This window comes from Callorhinus ursinus, unplaced genomic scaffold, assembly GCF_003265705.2.
Source record: "Callorhinus ursinus isolate GAN/ISIS: 27379988/994484 unplaced genomic scaffold, GSC_fseal_2.0 scaffold137, whole genome shotgun sequence".
Taxonomy (NCBI): Eukaryota; Metazoa; Chordata; class Mammalia; order Carnivora; family Otariidae; genus Callorhinus; species Callorhinus ursinus.
The window spans coordinates 235116-249373 of record NW_027397199.1 but is presented as its reverse complement, the minus strand read 5'-3'; the positions used below and the strand labels follow the sequence as shown (position 1 = coordinate 249373).

General features: G+C 46.1%; 1 protein-coding gene across 3 annotated transcripts in view; it reads left to right on the top strand.

The window, feature by feature from the left end:
- Positions 1-14258, top strand: part of ZNF84 (zinc finger protein 84) — a 60460-nt gene that overhangs the window by 19258 nt on the left and 26944 nt on the right. The window contains exons 1-2 of one of the 3 annotated variants that reach the window (XM_073890299.1): positions 11161-11277; positions 13047-13159. The exons of 1 other annotated variant lie outside the window; for it this stretch is intronic. The gene's annotated coding sequence lies outside the window, so the exon portion shown is untranslated. Of the gene's footprint in view, positions 1-11160; positions 11278-11484; positions 11520-13046; positions 13160-14258 lie in introns of those variants that run through there. One more of the 3 variants, XM_025861599.2, reaches the window with a different exon arrangement.

The following is a 14258-nucleotide window of genomic DNA, read 5'->3' as shown; positions in this document are numbered from 1 at the left end:
GCACTTGATTATCTCTGTAAAGGTACTATTGCTAACTAACTCCACACCCTAAGGTGCCGGGGACTAGGAATCCAGTACATCTGTTCTGGACACAGACGTAATTCAACATGTAGGTTTGCCCTCTTGCTCCCTGCCCCCCCCCCCCCGTGTCCTTCTCACGTGCAAAATACATCCTCCCCAGCCGGCTTACTTCACCCAAGCACCAGCTCCAAAGTCTCTTAAGTACCATCTAAATCAGATGTGGGTGAGATGGGGTATGCTTCATCCTGGGGCAATATTCCTCTCCATTTGGGAATGTGTGAAACCAGACAGATTACCTGCTTCCAAAATACAATGATTAGACAGGCATAAAGTAGACTATCCTATCCTAAAAGGGAGAAATCAGGAAAAAGGGTTGTGAGTCCCAAGCAAGTTAAAACCTAACAGGGCAAATTCCATTAGATTTTAAGACCTGGGAATAATTCTCTGGCCAAATGCTCGGGCCTCTGAGACCACTGGGTGATGGCCCTGCCCCTCACCCCTGGATGGTGGACAAGCCTCTGGAATTGAAAAGGTGGCTTCACCCTCTGAGTCCAAGGAGGTGGCTCTGCCCTCTGGGTCAGTCTTCCTTTGTCTTTTAAGGATGACCCATGTGCCCATCTAGAGAGCTCTATTGGCCTGTTTCCAGGACAGCCAACGACTTTCTTCATTCACCTTTCTCTGTCCCCTTCAATCCAAGTTGGTAGCATTCCTGCTGAGATGGCTGATGGATTCACAAGGCACACCCTTGTTCTCTCCAGAGCATGCTTTCTCATTTTTTGCAATATGGATAAGCTGAGAATCTTTCAAATTTTCAAAATCTAGTTCCTTTATGCTTAACAATTCATTTTTCAGTTTATCTCTGTCCTCCCAAATTGTACTATTAGCAAGAAGTCAGGCCATGTCTTCAACACTCTGCTTAGAAATCTGTTCAGCTAAACGTTCCAGTTCATTATTTATAAGTTCTTTGTACGAAGCACTAGAACACAGTTTAGCCAAGTTCTCTGTCACTTTATTACAAAAATTATGTTTTCCTCCAATTTTTTTTTAAAGATTTTATTTATCTGTTTGACAGAGAGAGACCCAGCGAGAGAGGGAACACAAGCAGGGGAGTGGAAGAGGGAGAGGCAGACTCCCCGCCAAGCAGGGAGCCCGATGCAGGCTCGATCCCAGGACCCTGGGACCATGACCTGAGCCGAAGGCAGACGCTTCACAACTGAGCCACCCAGGCGCCCCCAATTTTCTTTTTTTTTTTAAAGAACTACTTTTTGAGGATTTCATTTATTTATGTGCCAGAGAGAGAGAGCAAGCACAAGCAGGGGGAGAGGGAGAGGGAGAAGCAGGCTTCCCGCCGAGCAGGGAGCTTGATGCGGGCTCGATCCCAGGACCCTGGGATCCTGACCTGAGCCGAAGGCAGATGCCTAACGATGGAGCCACCCAGGTGCCCCTAAATAAATAAAATATTTTTAAAAAAATGATTACCGGGCGCCTGGGTGGCTCAGTTGGTTAAGCGACTGCCTTCGGCTCAGGTCATGATCCTGGAGTCCCGGGATCGAGTCCCGCATAGGGCTCCCTGCTTGGCGGGAAGCCTGCTTCTCCCTCTGACCCTCCTGACTCTTGTGCTCTCTCATTCTCTCTCTCTCAAATAAATAAATTTTAAAAAATCTTTAAAAAAAAATAAATGATCACCTCTGTAGACTAAATAAGGTCACGTTCTGAGGTGTGTGGTCGGGATTCGAACATATCTCTTCTGCGGGGATACAATTCAACGCATAACAATCAACAAAGAAATAGACAGCTTGAACAACACTATAAACCTTGACCTAACATATACATGGAGCACTCCACCCAACTACAGCAGAATATACATTATTCTCAAGTGCACAGGGAATATTATACAGTATAGACCCAAGTGCCAGGTCATAGAACCAACCTCAAAAATTTCATGATGCAGTCTTGTCAAAAGAACACTGCAACCAGCTTAACACTGCCAAATCTGGAACAGTTAGAGCATTCAAATAATGATAGCAGGTTATAACCAAAAGAATAAAATAAGTCCAGGATCCATACTTATATAAATATGCAAATGTATAAATGAGTAGGAGAGAAGGGAAAACTCTTATTTCTTTAAAGTAAAATATCAATATATAAGAAATGACATAATTAGAAAACTCACCCCTTGGTGGCCAGCACAGTAATATTTGTCTTAGGCAAGAATCATCATGAATGCAAAAATTAGGTGGGTGAAAGTTTTATGAGGGAATATTAGTCTTAAAACCTCTGCCCACGAGATACTTGTTAATTACAATTGGAAAAATAAGAATTTTACAAAAGAGAAATCTGGCATTTACCACCTTAATTAAGCAATCAAAATGAATATCGCTATTTTTGGCACAAATAAATATGGAACTCTTGATATGGATCTCTGATAAAGACACATCACTTGTGTAGTATTCCTGCCAAAAATGCGTAACGTGAATCTAAATCATGAGGAGGGGCGCCTGGGTGGCTCAGTTGTTAAGTGCCTGCCTTCGGCTCAGGTCATGATCCCAGGGTCCTGGGACTGAGCCCTGCATCGGACTCCCTGCTCTGCGGGAAGCCTGCTTCTCCTTCTGCCACTCCCCCTGCTTGTGTTCCCTTTCTCGTTGTGTCTCTCTCTGTCAAAGAAATAAAATCTTTTTTAAAAAAATCATGAGGAAACACCTAACAAACCCAGGATAGAGTCATTCAGCATGAAAATGGCAACACTTTTAAAAATGTTGAGGTCAGCAAAGACTGAAAGACTGATCCAGTTTAAAGGTAACTAAAGAGGGGCACCTGGCTGTCTCAGTCAGGGGAACATGCGGCTCTTGATTTTGGAGTTGTGAGTCGAGTCCCATGTGTGGACTAGAGTTTACCTAAAATTAAAAAAAAATTTTTTTTTTTTTTTAATTTAGAGGTAACTAAAGATACATGAAATCGGACATTGAATCCAAGTTTTGTTTCTTGGACTTTATGAGGACTATTGATGGAATTTGAATAAGTTCTGTGTATTTGATAATAGTACTGCATTTAGGTTCATTTCCTCAATTTGATAACTTACTGTGGTTAGATAATGGAATGACCTTCTTGGAGACACTCTGCAGTGTTCAGAATGTGGAGGAATTATGTCTGCAACTCATGCTTCTACCTTTCAAGAGAAGTATTTTCTTTTATGGAGAAAGCAGACATGGTAAAATGTTAACATCTGGGGAATGTAGGTAAAATGTATTTAGGAATCTTCCCTATCCTGTAAATTCTGTAATTCTGTGATTGTTTTTTCAACTTTTCATCAGTATCAAATAATTTCTAAATAGATAAAAAAATGAATTTAGCAAAGTAATCAGATGTCAGGTCAATATATCCAAGTCAGTTCTATTTCTACATACAAGAAAAACTTTGCAAAATGGAATTTAATAAAATGAATCTATTTTCAAAAGTATCGAAATACTAAATGTAAAAAAAAATCTTGTGCTGTGGGAACTGTTCAGTATCATGTACTGATATTGAAGAGTTGTTCAGTTGTTGTTGATACATGAACCTACACAGGTGATAAAACTGAATAGAACTTCATACATCAACATGAGTGTAAGTGAAACTGCAGAAATCTGAATACGTATTATGGGCTGTATTAAGGTCAATATTCTGGCTGTGATGTAGTGTAGTTTTGCAAAATGTTAACATTGGGGTAAACTGGGCAAAGTATAAGGATCTCTTTCTGTTATTTTTAACACTACAGGTGAATTTATAATTATCTCAATAGAAGTTTCAATTAAAACAAATCTAATAAAGATGTAAAAGGGGAATGAATAAACTATTATATAGAGTCAATGGAATATTATGTTCTATGACTTAAAGTGCAACTGAATAAACCATATGTTCAAGCCCTAGCTATATAATATCATTGTTAGAGGCCAAAATAAAGTGAAACAGAATTACATATTATTTAGAGAGGCATGTATCTTGTGACAAAATGATGAAACAGAAGCAAGAAAATGATAACCAAACTATTCAGGACGGTGTCTGCTTCTGTGGAGGGGCAGCAAATAGAAGCTGCAAATTATTTGTAATTTCCTGTTTCTCGGACTGGGTGACAGATTCATGAACATTCATGAGAAAGTACTTGTAACTAATGTGAGATGAAAGGAGGACATAAATATAGACAATTTAGATTTTGAAAAATTATAGGAGAATACTAACGATAATCATGTACCACTAAATATGAAAGGTTATATTAAATTTCTCAATTTTCAGGGCGCCTGGGTGGCTCATTCGTTAGGCATCTGCCTTCGACTCAGGTCATGATCTTGGGGTCCTGGGATCGAGCCCTGCATTGGGCTCCCTGCTGCGGAGCCTGCTTCTCCCTCTTTCCCCTGCTTCTGCTCTCTTTGCCTCTGTCAAATAAGTAAATAAAATCTTTAAAAAAATTCTCAATTTTCTTGCAAATTATACATGACCAAAATGGACCAAGCAGAAAAAGCAAGACTGAATAAGTCAGTAACAAATATGGAAATTGAATTGTAGTCAGAAATTTCCCTTAAGAAATGTAGCAAGCTTAGGTTACTGAACAGTAAAATTTTACCAAACATTAAAGGACTTGATCATTATGTTATACAAGCAGTATTGGAAAAAATTTTTTTAAAGATTTTATTTATTTATTTGACAGAGAGAGACACAGCGAGAGCAGGAACACAAGCAGGGGGAGTGGGAGAGGGAGAAGCAGGCTTCCCGCCGAGCAGGGAGCCCAGTGCGGGACTTGATCCCAGGACCCTGGGATCATGACCCGAGCCGAAGGCAGATGCTTAACAACTGAGCCACCCAGGCGCCCCTGTATTGGAAAATTGTAAAAGGATAGATTACTCCCAAATTCATTTTACAATCCTAGTATAAACTTCATACCAAATCTGGATAGAGACTATAGAAAAACAATGATTATAGACCAAATAGATGAAAGTTTTCTGGGTAAAATGGAATCCAGGTTACTTTCCCCACACATTTGTATATGTCTGTTTAGGTTGAACTATATGAAATTACCGATAATGGGCCATTTTTGACATATATGGTGGATTTTTCTTTCCAAAGATGGCTGTAGCCAAGAGCCAGCCCTTTTTACCTCCCCTTCCACAATGTGGATGTACCACTCCTCCCACTGAGTCCCGTTTGCTGATGGTCCCTGGTAGGAGCAGAATGTGGTGGTGGTCTGCTGCGCCCCCTTACACACACACGCACACACACTGACACACGTGCGCACATATACATGCACACACGTGCCACACGCGGGCACACACACACGGACACACGTGCATGCGTGCACACATACACATAGTGCGGACACACGGGCTACACGCGGGCACACACATACATGCACACACGTGCACACGTGTTACACACATGCACGCACGTGTTACACGTGGGCACACATGCACACACGCACGGAGACGTGCGCGCGCGCGCGCGCGCGCGCACACCCCCCCCCCCCATAAGTTAAAAAAAAAAAGGCAATGCAGCTTCTGCTGTCCCGACTGGAGTACTTGCTCGTGAAGCTCTCAGGCTGCCATGTGGCCAGTCCCTCAGGCTCTGGTGCTGGGGGGAGCCTCTGAGAGTCCACGCGGAGAAACTACATAGGTTCTGAGGCTACATGAAGAGAAAGAGATGCCCATCCACCTCCCCATATACACTCCAGTGCCATCTTCCCAGCTGCAGCCACCAAACGGGACAGCATTACATGAGATGTCCTGAACCACAAATGCCCAGCCAAACCTTTCCTGAAATCCTGACCAACAGAACCATGAGAACATCTTTGTTGTTATGTATGCTAAGATTTTGGGGGTGACATTTTAGGCAGAGTTGTGATTGGAATAGAAATTTGGCCTGGAAGTAGGGTCCTACTGGCCTTGGCACTGGGCGGTAAGCAGAATCTGGAAGACTCTTGAGGAAAATATTAGTGAAAACCTGAAGGGCCCTTGGGAAGGTTATTAGCAGAGCCTAGAGGTTGTTGGTGAGAGCTTGAAGGAACTCGAGGACAGTGTTATGGGAACATGGGGAAAGGAGACTTTTTAGGTAAAGGCAGACAAGTTATCAACATTGCCATCTACTGTAGATGGAAGATAGAAAACCCACCTAATGCCCTCAAATGGACGAGCCGAGATGTTAAGTGGCCCAGACAGTTTTTTCAGCTAGTAAAATGTCCCCAAAGTAAGAAATGCCCTCAGGAGGGGCGCCTGGGTGGCTCAGTCAGTTAAGTGTCTGCCTTCAGCTCAGGTCATGATCGCAGGGTCCTGGAATCGAGCCCCACATCGGGCTCCCTGCTCAGGTTCTGCTTCTCCCTCTCCTCCTGCCCCTCCCCCTGCTCGTGCTCTCTCTCAAATGAATAAATACCTCATGAACCCCTTCAGACGAAAAAAATGCTTTCTGACGACCTCCCCCACTTCCTGTGTACCCCCTGCAACAACACATATGTATAATTACTAAACTCCTTCTTCACCAAAATATTCTCAAAACAGAAATTTGGGAGTTCTCTTTAAGAACAAGAAGGAAGTCCGGGTGCCTCGGTGGCTCAGTCAGTTAAGCTCCTGCCTCTTGATTTGGGCTCAGGTCATGATCTCAGGGTCCTGGCTCGGATGGGAGTCTGCTCGAGGATTCTCCTCCTCTCCCTCTGCTCTTCCCCCCTGCTCACATGTTCTCTAACTAACTAAATAAATAAAATCTTAAAAAAAAAAGAATTGAAGTAAATCAACAAGCCCTCAGTGAGATAAGCCATGGCATCAGCTGGTAAATTCTAAGAACCCAGTTGCAGATCTGGGGGAAAATAATTTTGAAGATTTTATTTATTTATTTGAGAAGGAGACAGAGCATGAGTGGGGGGGGAGCGGCAGAGGGAGGAGAAGCAGACTCCCCGCTGAGCAGGGAACCAATGCGGGGCTTGATCCCAGAACCCCAAGACCATGACCTGAGCTGAAGGCACACACTTAACTGACTGAGCCACCCAAGTGCCCCTGGGGGAGAACCATTTTGACGAAAATTTCATTACAACCTCAATTTCCAAGAATATTTTCCATCACTTTTCCATGAGGTTGAAGACATGCTAAGTAAAGAGTTACCATGAGTGTTATGAGTGTTCAGTTAAAAAAAAAGAAAAGAAATGGCAAAGTGAGTAGAAAGAAAAAAAAATATAGGACAAAACTTATGGTATGGGGCGCCTGGGTGGCTCAGTCGGTTAAGCATCTGCTTTCTGCTCAGGTCATGATCTTGGGGTCCTGGGGTTGAGTCCCATGTCGGGCTCCCTGCTCAGCAGGGAGTCTGTTTCTCTCTCTCCCTCTGCCCCTCCCCCCTGCTTGTGCTCTCTCTCTCTCTCTCTCAAGTAAATAAAATCTTTCAAAAAAGGTTAAAAAATAAAAATCTTAAAATTTTTTTTTAAAAACTGAAAAATCCAAAGATATATTGATGGAGTAGAGTCAATGTAATAAAAATACTAATGCTTACAAAATATAAATTTAATAAAAGTCCAGTCAAAACAATAAAAGCATTTTCTTTCTTGAAATGGGACAGATCTTAACATTTCCATGAAAGTTTGCAGGTCTCAAACTGTCCAAGGCAATCATGAGCAAGGACAATTAGAAGAGATTTCTGTTCTAGATACATGGGGTTTTTATTAAGCTAGAATAATAAAACAGAGTGGCGGGGCTCCTGGGTGGCTCAGTCGGTTGAGCGACTGCCTTCGGCTCAGGTCATGATCCTGGAGTCCTGCGATCGAGTCCCACATCGGGCTTCCTGCTCAGCGGGGAGTCTGCTTCTCCCTCTGACCCTCTTCCCTCTTGTGCTCTCTCTCTCATTCTCTCTCTCTCAAGTAAATAAATAAAATCTTTAAAAAAAAAAAACAGAGTGGTATTCATTCAGTGATAGAAAGTTTTCCAGGGGCGCCTGGGTGGCTCAGTCGTTAAGCGTCTGCCTTTGGCTTAGGTCATGATCTCAGGGTCCTGGGATCGAGTCCCGCATCGGGCTCCCTGCTCAGAGGGGAGTCTGCTTCTCCCTCTGCTCATCCCCCTGCTTGTGCTCGATTGCTCTCTCTCTCAAATAAATAAATAAAATCTTAAAGAAAAAAAAAAAAGAAAGTCTTCCAGAAAGGGTACCTTGGCCACATAGGAACTTCGGATATAAGAGAAATGAATTTATAAGTATTGAAGAAAGAATGTGCTATTTGATACTTGGTGTTCAGGGCTGAATTGTGTCCCTCCTCCAAATTCATATGTTGACGTCCCCTGGCACCTCGGGAAGTGGGGGAGTCCGCTTGTGTGAAGGGAGGTGTCGGTTCTTGGATTCCCTGTGAAAGATTAGCATGAGGATCCTTGCTCCAGTAAGCACAGCCAGGAGGAACGGAGCAGGCATCAGGCAGTTATTAAGGACGGTATACTCTTTTTCTTTTTATTAAAGATTTTATTTATTTATTTGACAGAGAAAGACACAGTGAGAGAGGGAACACAAGCAGGGGGGATAGGAGAGGGAGAAGCAGACTTCTCACAGAGCAGGGAGACAGATGCGGGGCTCGATCCCAGGACCCTGGGACCATGACCTGAGCCGAAGGCAGACACTTAATGACTGAGCCACCCCGGCGCCCCAGGACGGTACACTCTTGAGAAGGGAGAGCAGGCCCACCCAGAGGAGGCCACTGCCCTGGAGTCAGGGGGGCCTTTTTATGTTTTGTGTAGGTTGTGGGTCATAGCCAGGGCAGTCTCTGGGAGGGGGAGTTTTGGTTCTACAAGGTTCTTGCTGGAACTGTCAAGGCCATCCTTCCCCACAGGGGGGGCCAGGTGGGAGGGGCTGAAGCCACCCTTGCACATGTGTTATAATAAACCTAGGGGTCATCCTGGGGCAGCTGAAGAGGAGAGCACATGTTTCAGAACCGTGGCTCCTGGTCCGCCAGCCCAGGGGTGTTAGAAGCCACAAGGCCAAGATGTTGAAAACCACAAAGTCAGGATGCTGTGCCTTCAGGCTTCTAATGTGTAACCTAGGAAATTAGCTTCCATATGGAAACAAAATGAAATTAGATCATTACTTCACACTATATGCATACACACAACTCCAGAAAGATTAAAACTTAAATGTCAAAGGAAAAGGCTGGAACTATTAAATGGTAATACAAGGAAATATTTTACAATAACAAAATGGAGAAAGATTTTTTTTCTCTTTCAAGAGAAAGATTTCTTTATAAGACACATAAGGAAACCATAAAGGAAAACCTACATACTTTTTATAATGTCAAAACTAAAATCTGAGGGACCAACATTTTTATAAACAAAGTTCAAAGACAAGAAATAAATAAAAAAATTAAAACATGTTGCATATTGAGGATTAGTAAATAACATACATCAACTCCATGAATCTAGTCGAAAAAGAACCTGACAGAAAAATAAGCAAAGGATAATTGATGATCTACGAAATAAAGTCCCAATCATGTGGAAATGCATGTATTTCAGCAGTGATCACTGAAACACATTACCTGTATGTTCTGCATTTCAAATATCTCTTCAATTTTATTTTATTTTTTAAAAAAGATTTTATTGGGCGCCTGGGTGGCTCGGTTGGTTGGGCGACTGCCTTCGGCTCAGGTCATGATCCTGGAGTCCGGGGATCGAGTCCGGCATCGGGCCCCCTGCTCGGCGGGGAGTCTGCTTCTCCCTCGGACCCTCCCCCTCTCATGCTCTCTCTATTTCATTCTCTCTCTCAAATAAATAAATAAAATCTTTAAAAAAATAAAAAAGATTTTATTCATTTATTTGACAGAGACACAGCGAGAGCGGGAACACGAGCAGGGGGAGCGGGAGAGGGAGAAGCAGGCCTCCCGCGGAGCAGAAGCCCGATGCGGGGCTCGATCCCGGGACCCCGGGACCGTGCCCCGAGCCGGAGGCAGACGCCCGGCGCCCCGCACTTCAGTTTTAAAAACCTTGACCTTAGATATACCCGTCTCTTGTCAGTAAGTCCTCCCGACGTTCCAGCGTCAAGGAGCGCACTGGTTTTCTGGTTAATGCCTGTGTTTATTTACTGGCGCGAGCGAGAGCGAGCACACGGGCCGGGAGGGGGGCAGGGGGAGAGACAGATTCTCCGCCGCGCAGGGAGCCCAACGAGGGGCCCCGGGACCGTGCCCCGAGCCGGAGGCAGACGCCCGGCCGACTGAGCCACCGCGGCGCCCGGGAAGGCTCCTTTAAGTTTAAAACGTTCGTTTCAAACAGTGCAGGTGATGACGCCTTCCCTTCGACTCCCTTCGGGCAGGACCACCGCACAACCCAACCGCGCGAACTTCCCCTCCGGCCCGTGTGCTTGCGGAAGGCACTGCCAGCTCCGCTCCGTGGGTCCTGCCTCAGGGTAGTCGTAACTTTTGCAGGGTCATCATCAGGTGTTGTCTGAGCTTTTTCAAACCATACATTTGTCGATTTTGGTGTCTTTATGCTGAGTAGTCAGTAGAAGAATTCCTTCTTCTATTTCCTCTGCTAATTTTATATGTAAGAATTCTCTGATCACTTGAAAAAACTCCCCGGAAACGCAATGTTTGATGCTTTTTGGCGCGGGATCTCTGAAACTGTCTTCATCTTTACTCATGAAGTGGTTTTCTCCTTTCTCGGGTCAAATTTGACACATCCATTCCTGGAGAGTCATCTGTTTCACCAAGAATTTCTAATTTCTTAGCGTTCAGGGGATTCTCACTCGACTTCCTGCATGTCTGTGGTTATTCCCTCTTTATCACCCTGCCCTTCTGTCTCCTTGTAAGGGTAGTGACTTGTTTGTAACTCCCCCAGCACTTGAATTATGATCAGCTTTACTTTTTCCTGTTAATTCCTATCTACTTAACGTAAATGTACGCATACATTTTTTTATTTCCTCACTTGAATTCTTAAGCCAGTTGTCTTTTCCCCCCCCTTTTTCTAACGTACTGGTGGGTTTGAAATCCTGACCCTACACATCGCTCCCAGACGCGCGTTCACGCCGCTCGCTCCCGGGCGGGCGGTCGCTCTCGCGTCTGCAGGCGACCAGCGATCCCCAGACGCAGGGACGCCTACGTGCCGCGGTGCCTTCTGGGAAGTGTAGTTCAAAGGCGGCTTCCTGGAGTGACCCAAAAAAAAAAAAAAAAAAAGGAAGAGAAGCAAAAACAAAGGCGTCTTTCTCTCGCGCACGCGTACTCGCACTCACACGGCCCCTGACGCTTTCGGGTTGCGCCCCTTCTCTTTGTCCGTGGCCGCCAAGCAAGAGGCGAGTGTGGGCGTCTCCGCGCGCGCGCCCGCATCTCCGTGCGCGGCCCCCGGCTCCGCCGCAGCCCGGTCGGCAGCCCGCGGACCCACGAGCACCGCACGGAGGTCCGCCGGCCGGGGCGGCGTGCGGGCCAGGGGCGCATGCGGGCCAGCGGCGCATGCGGGCTGCGGGCGGGGCGGCGGCGGGGCTGGGGGCGCGGGGCGGGTCACGTGGCTCGCGGGCCTGCGCGTCCAACGACGGAGGTCTGGGGTCCGTGCTGGCGGTGGGGGCGGTTCGGGGGCGGGTTTCGTCCGCGGGCCGGCGTTTGGGACGAGTGCGGGGGTCGTGTGGGCGGCAGGCTCGGGGGCCGGTGGGCGCCGGCGTGTGGGCGGGCGGGGCTTCGCGGGCAGCGCGGCGGGGCGCGCGGTGAGGGGGGGGCGCGGGGTCCGCGCGCGGCTGCGGGGACGCCCCGGTTCCTGGATGCGGCCTTCGAGGGCGCCCCCTCGCCGGGCGTCCCTGGCTGTGCGCGGGCCGCGGGCCCCGGGCACGTGCGCCCCGGGGGCTGCGCAGGGAGGGTGTGGGGTCCCGCCGCCAGGGCGACTTCCCTGCAGGGCCGCCTGTCCCCCTCCAGTCTGGCTTCACCCAGCCCCGTTCTGCCTCTGTCAGTAGAGCTGCTGTTGCTTCTTTAAGGGATTTTATTTATTCATTTGAGACGCAGAGATACAGAGAGAAGAGAAAGCGGGAGCAGGGAGAGAGGCAGAGGGAGAGGGGGAAGCAGTGGGGCTCGCTCCCAGGACCTTGCGGTCGTGACCTGAGCCCAAGGCAGACGCTTAACCATCGGAGCCACCCAGGCGCCCCACTAGAGCTGTTTTTAAAGGCTTCGCTACTAAAAACAAAAACCCCAAAGCCAGAAACAAACCCCAGATAGGTTTTTGGTAGCAGCTGGTTGCTACGGCCTGAAGTTCTCTCTGACTGTGATCCACCTCTGCCACTTTGGACCCTCCATTCTACGATTTCGGGGTCTCACGTTTATCGCCTGAAAATGAGGGAGTGCAAAGAAATGACCTTTTTCTTTTTTTCTTTCCTAGTTCTAATGTTTTTTGCTGTCATTAACACATACTTTTTTTTTTTTTTTAATATTTGTTTATTTGAGAGAGAGAGAGAAAACAAGCCAGAGAGGGGCAGAGAAGCAGGCTCCCAAGGAGCAGGGAGCCCGATGCGGGACTCGATCCCAGGACCCTGGGAGCATGACCTGAGCCTAAGGCAGATGCTTAAGGACTGAGCCACCCAGGCGCCCCTGTTTTGTTTGTTTTTAAGTAGCCTCTACACCCAGCGTGGAGCCCAATGCGGGGTTTGAATTCACGACCCTGAGATCCAGACCTGAGCCGAGATGGAGAGTCGGGCACTTAACTGGCTGAGCCATCCAGATGCCCTTCTTTCTTTTGTTTTTATCCTTATTTTGCCCTGGTGGCATTATTTCTGGATAGGGGACTGGATGGCACCAGTACTGGAATGTAAACAGAAATTCTGGAGGCCTTTGCCCCCCCCACCCCGCACTTTTGTTGAGGGGCTGTGACTGCAGGTCTTTGGGGACACTGGGACCAGTGGCCTGGATCTGCCACTCCCTAGGTGTGTCATCGATGTTGGGCAAGTTGCCGAACCTCTGTGCCTTACCACTTTTTGGAATGGGTGCTGGATGCATTAAAAAAAAATGTGTAAAACATCTGTCACAGTAAGTAAGTAAATGTTATTTTTTATTATTCTCTACGTTTCCCCTGGAATTCCTTCAGAACTTGATGCTAAGTGGAACTACACGATGATGCTGATGGTTGCCCCTTCCTTCTGAAGACAAATGTGAGAGCTGTCGCAGGGAAAGCTGCGTGTTATGCAGGAAGCTGCCAAGGTACACAAAAATAGTCCAGTTAAAGTGGGCCAGTTGTACAGAGAAGGGCTTAGGCTTCCATTTGCTGAGAGGACACGTGGGAGCCGTATAAAAGAGTTCAGGAGAAAACTTCTCAAAACTTCCAACTTTCAAAAACACGTTTAAATTAGAGTAAGGTTGAGTCTGCGTTTTTCTGAATAACAAATATTGGAAATAATACTACCACGCTGATGGCTTGTCACACTTGTTCACCTGAAATTCTCAATTCTGTGTATTTTCTATAGTAAGTCTACATCATTTTTTTTTTCTTTGAGAGGGAGTTGGGGAGGGACAGAGGGAGAAGGGGGGAGAGAGTCTCAAGCAGACTCCCCGCTGAGCATGCCGAACTCAGGGCTTGATCCTAGGACCCCAAGATCATGACCTGAGCTGAAATTGCGAGCTGGATGCTTAACTGACTGAGCCCCCACAGGCACCTCTTAGGTCCACATCATTTGACATGACATGATGAGTTTTCTACTTTTGATGAGTTTTCATTGAAACCCAAGTAATCTTCACTGAGTAGTCTTTGACAACAATTACAAAGGAAATTTTAAAATCACACTGTGAATTTGGCCGTCTGCTTAAGGAAATGGCTTGTGTGATAAACACAGTTTTATTTGTCACAATGCCAGAGTTTTTTTTTTTAAGATTTTATTTATTCATGAGAGACAGAGAGAGAGAAGCAGAGGGAGAAGCAGGCTCCCCACTGAGCAGGGAGCCCGATGTGGGACTCGATCCTAGGACCCTGGGATCATGACCTGAGCCCAAGGCAGACGCTTAACCATCTGAGCCACCCAGGCGCCCCCAATGCCAGGATTTTTATTATGTGAAATGAAGTTAAAGCATAATGCAAAGCAAATGACATTTGTTGTAGGTATATTTTCCTGGTGTTTGTGTGGAGCGGGGGAGTGGTTATGCGGTTATAACTGACTTTTTTTTTTAACCATGCAGAGGTTTTTAAATTTTTTAATGGTCAAATTTATTGACTTTTAATTATGGTTTTTGTCTTTGTATTATGTATAGGCAAATTTTCCCCCAAATTACATAAATAATCATCTGTGTTTTTTTTTTATTAAAAAAT